Source organism: Myotis brandtii, unplaced genomic scaffold (assembly GCF_000412655.1).
Source record: "Myotis brandtii unplaced genomic scaffold, ASM41265v1 scaffold374, whole genome shotgun sequence".
NCBI lineage: Eukaryota > Metazoa > Chordata > Mammalia > Chiroptera > Vespertilionidae > Myotis > Myotis brandtii.
The window spans coordinates 20,321-25,540 of NW_005364372.1; the positions used below are offsets into that span (position 1 = coordinate 20,321).

The 5,220-nt window shown below is 45.1% G+C and overlaps 1 protein-coding gene across 1 annotated transcript in view; it reads left to right on the forward strand.

The window, feature by feature from the left end:
* Positions 1-5,220, forward strand: part of DFNA5 (deafness, autosomal dominant 5) — a 34,935-nt gene that overhangs the window by 2,116 nt on the left and 27,599 nt on the right. The window lies entirely within an intron of this gene.

Sequence of the window (5,220 nt, forward strand, 5' to 3'; positions counted from 1 at the left end):
GAGGATGAGGCCCAGAAATCAGGATTTTAAAAAGATTCCCAGGTGATTCTAATGTGCAGCCAAGGTTGAGAACCGCTGCTCTAATGTGACATTTAGCTCCAAGTTGGGTTTGCTGCTTGCTGCACTGAGGGAGACGCACACCAGGGGGAACCCTGGGGGGTGTGGGTCTCAGTAAGTGGGTGTTAGAAAGAAGTTAACGGATTTGGGCTGCTGGTGATTTGGGGGAGAGTTAAGGAAACAGGACTTTGCTCTGATGGCCACTGCCAGGAAGTGGGGAAATTGTATTGAGTATCTTCCTAAATCTTGTCTCAAAGGAGGGAAGACTGAAGCTGTGGTTGGCAAGAAATAGCCATCACTCAGCCAGGACTGGTGGCAGTAGTGGGGGTGTTTGGTCATTTTTCTGGTGTGGACAGTGTTCAGATTTTGTCTGTGTTCAGGCAAGATTGTGAGAGGCCTTGGTTTTTGTCTTGATTTGTCGTGACCAGCGTGGCCCTGCCTGATGTTCTGTGACGTTGTCCGTGTTCGCCAGGGGAATGCCTGGCCCTCGCCTGGCACCACTGGGCCGAGGTCATAGGACCCGGCAGCTTCCGGACGTCAAGGCCGCTGCTTTTTTTTCTTGTGATGTTGGGCAGGTTACTTTGAACTTCAGTTTCCACATCTGTCACATGTGCGCCATGCCTACTCAGGGCTGTTGTGCAGATTAAATGAGGAAATGCATGGAGAGGATTTAGCCCAATGCCTGGCACACAGCGGGCACTCAACACACAGTTACCACTACCCTGCTTGATGTAGTTTATTTTGACATTGAGGTTTCTTCCCTGGAACTATGTAAGCGGAGGCCTGGTGATCAACCAGAGCTGCTCCGGAGGAGAATCTTGAATTGAAAGATTTTACTCCCGTCGCTCTGAATCAGGCTTAAGATCGGACAGTGGTGGTCACAGCATCTTCTCATGCAGTCATTCCTTTGGCAACTACCTTTAGGACTCTCTGCTCCCAGGAGCCAGTGGCCAGTTGGCCATGCGCCTTTCTGACTTGGTGTTGTCTTGCTTTCTTGGCCTCTTTGGAGCCTCTTGTCCAGGTGTCTGAGTCAAGCTTGCATGCCCTGACCGCATTCACCTGGGCTCTCTGAGTCCTGCTTGGAGCTGGGAGGCCACATGGCAGGAGCTAGGGACCATCTGCTGATAGAATACTCACGGTGAGAGCCCAGGGCTGTGGGACAGCTGAGAGGGGCAGGGGGGTTTGGGCCACGAGCATTTAGAGCTGGATCTCTCCTGACACATTTTCACCTCCTTCCAGGTGGGAGCATTCTAGAAATTTGAATCTGAAGTCTGGCTTCTGGTTATTTGAGATAATTCCGTGCTTGTCTGTGTCAGGCAATGTGGGTTTTAGATCCTTCAGTTAGCTTTAATTTTTCAAAATGAAAAATTATTTAATTTTTGCTGGCTGGACATTTACTTTAGATGTTTCAGAATGGTATGGCAATTTATCTCCCAATGACTAATTCTGCTGTATTACATTTCTAGCCTATATCCTGCCTGATTTATTATTTCAAAAGTTTCTAGGAATAAAGAAAGAAAAAAAGAGGCAATAGAAAATGGGCCAGTGTCACAGTTAAGAAACAGAAATACACAAAGCTTTACGTAAAAGAAGCTTATTTCATTTATATTAAAATAAGTAGAGACCTGGTGCATGAAATTCATGCATTGGGGGGTGGGGGTGGTTCCTCAGCCCAGCCTGCGTCCTCTTGCAATCCAGGACCCCTCAGGGGATGTCGAGCCTAAACCGGTAGTCAGACATCCCTCTCACAATCTAGGATGCTGCGTGCACCAGTGACCATACTTTTCATAAAAATGAAAGTCATCTTGCTGTTGTACGGGCAGCTACATTTTTTTGCCCTGATTATAAAAAGTGGTACATAACATGATCCTTCTGAGGCAGTAGTACCATTTTCCCCATCTTATGGGTGGAAAAACTGAAGCAGAGAGAAGTTAAGTAATTGGCTTTGTCACACAGTTATAAGTGTCAGAATCAGGGCTGACCACAAAATGTGCAAGCCAGAGTCCATGCATGTCATCGCTGCATCATCCTGTTTTTTCAGTGTTAGAGAGGCCTTGCCAGGTTTTCATTTTTAAATCTAAGAGACTGTTCCCAATATATAGGGTAGGGTCCCTAGGCCTGGCCGGCGATCAGGGCCATCTGTGGGGCGACTGGCGGGCAGGGCGATGTTCCCCCCCTGCTGGCACCCACCTTGGCTGGCAGCCTGGTGCCGCCTGCTTGCCAGCCCTGCCCCCAATTGCCACTGCTAGTCGCCTCCAGGCAGACGCTCACGCAGGAGCTGCCTTGAGCGTCTGCCCCCCCTGGTGGTCAGTGCGCATCATAGGGACCAGTCCTTTCACTGTTCGGTTGATTTGCATATTAGGGTTTTATTATATAGGATGTAACTTAAAACTGTACTGAGGTGCCATTTCTCATCCATGAGACTGACACAAACACAAAAAATTGATAACACACTGTTTTTGAGACTGATACTTTCATTATCTCATTGGTGACTGCAAAATGGTGCAACCTATAGATTATGGCTGCATTTACCCACTGACCTTGCAGTCCCTCTTCTAAAAATCTCCCATTGGGTACTCTTGCCCATGTATGAAGGTACACATTCAGAAGTATTTAGTGTGGCATTTTTATAATAACAAAAATGTAGAAATAACCCAAGAGGTGGGCGATACAGGCCCGATTAAATAAACAGTGGTGTGTCCCGCGATGGAGCGCTGTGCAGCTGTGGTGAAGAAGGACTAACATGGAAAGCTCTCCGGGATATATTGCTACAGGACAGCAAGCCGGCTGCAGCTCCGCGTAGACTCCTTTTTACTCGTATTTGTATGAAGAACCCGAAGGCGAAATACCTAACGGGGAGAGGGATGAAAGGGTAGACGGGGCCGGGAGGAAAGGGATTCCTTGGTGTGCATATTTTTTCATAGTTTAGGTAGTTGAGCCGTGTCAATATATTATGTATTCAAACATAATAAAAAAGAGCCCTCTAATTTAACTTCACAAGGAGCATGTTCTCAGAGCTCCTTGATTGGCTAAGCCTGATTGGAACAAACACCTACAAAGCAGCAGCCACCGCCATTAGCTCTTCCTAAAGCAGCCTCGCCTGTCAAGAGGGAAAATGGGCTGTTTGACGTTAGATGAAAGAAGTCAGCTGAGGAGCTCCCCTTCTTCACTCTCAGTCCCTCTGCGGAGAACTGGTGTCTTACCGAGGCTTTGCTGTTCACCACACATGGGTTTTGTGAGCCTTTGCTTTGCTTTGTAGTGGGAAGCCTGGTGTGGCTGCTCTGGAAACCTGCTTGATCCGAAGGCAAGTTAGTGAACTTCCTTTCAAGCCGTTCCAGAAAAGAAACCGTAAAAATAGAGGTCCTGAGATCGACGGGAAACCGAGGCAGACTCCATGCAGGTCCTCCCTGGGACAAGCAGGGTGAATTCCCACAGGCCACTGGGGGGAACTTGTTTTGTTAAAGTTCTTTCCTCCCGTGTTTGGCAAAATGAACCTTGCCCCTTATCCCACACAAACTCTCAGCCGAGCGGCCTTATTGTTCCCCAATCTGCTTCCACCCGAGTTCCCTCTCTTGGTCCCGGGCATCCCCATGGTGCCTGGGTATAGTCGGAACTTAAGAATAATTAACGAGTGATTCCATAACTGTTTCGAAGAATGAACGAGTGATCCATCGCATGTAAGATCCTTATGCTTAGTGGAGTGATAAGCATAGAGACGAGAACCTGAGCATTTGTAGCTTTCCTTCTTTGTAGCTCACTGTTGACCAGAAAGGAACGTTTTGCCTGTTTTAGAATTTCTTCCTTAAATGTTCATTCTTGTTGTTAATATGCAAGGACTGGGTTAGGTAGCTACACAATAATCTAAGAAGAGTTTTTTATTTTTTATTTTTAGAGGAGACCTAGTGATAGGTAAAGAGAAATGTTTTCTGATTTCCGGAGGAGGTTCATCTGAAAAAAAGGGGGTTAAATTAGTTAACATCTAAGATTATTCCCAGCTGTCTCATTCTATGATTTTATTATCTACGTCCCTGTCAGACACCAAGGTACAAAAACAAATAAAACACAGTTCTTGTCCATTAGACATTTTAACCTTTGACCATGGATAGTTTTAAAAAATCTTCTTTCAGTTTGTGCTTTTTAAAAAGAATGCTTATATATGTGTGTATTTGTGTGTGTGCAGACATGTATAGTTACGTATTGTGAATTGTTAATAACCATTGTTTATGTTTATAGTATTTAAAAACTTTATCTGTAAAATTTTTTTAAAACTTTTTAAAAAATTTTTTATATATTTTTTAATTGATTTTTTACAGAGAAAAAAGGAGAGAGACAGAGAGTCAGAAACATCGATGAAAGAGAAACATCGATCAGCTGCCTCCTGCACATCTCCCACTGGGGATGTGCCCGCAACCCAGGCACATGCCCCTGACCGGAATCGAACCCGGGACCCTCCAGTCCGCAGGCTGACGCTCCATTCACTGAGCCAAACCAGTTTCGGCTAAAAATTTTTATAAAGTCTTCTAGTCCTTTGTTATAAATACTACAAATTTTTTTTTTCAGTTTTTCATTGTCTTCCTAAAGGCCTTTCTCATTTTACAAGTGTACAAATATTTCTATATTTTTTCTAGTATTTTTATTGTTTCATTTTTCCTTAAAAAACACCACCACATCTAATCCATTGGGAATTTGCTCTTGTGTATGGCAATAAATAGCACCATTTATTGAATACAGTCCTTAAATATCTTCCAATGTGTCTCTTCTTTCTTTCTCCAGCTGAAGTGTGACTGGGCCTTCATTCCTGGGTTAAAAAGTAATAGCTGGTTACTTTCCACTTATGAATAGGGGAAATCACAGAGTGCAGAGAAAAAGCCCATTAGAGGTGGTCATAAGTAAGATACAAATTGGGGTGGTCAGTATGTTGTTCCGCAGGTATTTCCAGGTCTCTGCCTTCCAAATACTTGGTGTAGGATTGTATTTCCTGAGCATAATCATTGGCTGAAGCCATGTGACTAGTTCTAACTAATTGTGAGCAGACATGATGTCTGTCAGTTCGGGGCCAGAGCAGTGGTCGGCAAACTGCGGCTCGGCAAACCGCGGCTCGTGAGCCACATGCGGCTCTTTGGCCCCTTGAGCGTGGCTCTTCCACAAAATACCGGCTCTTCC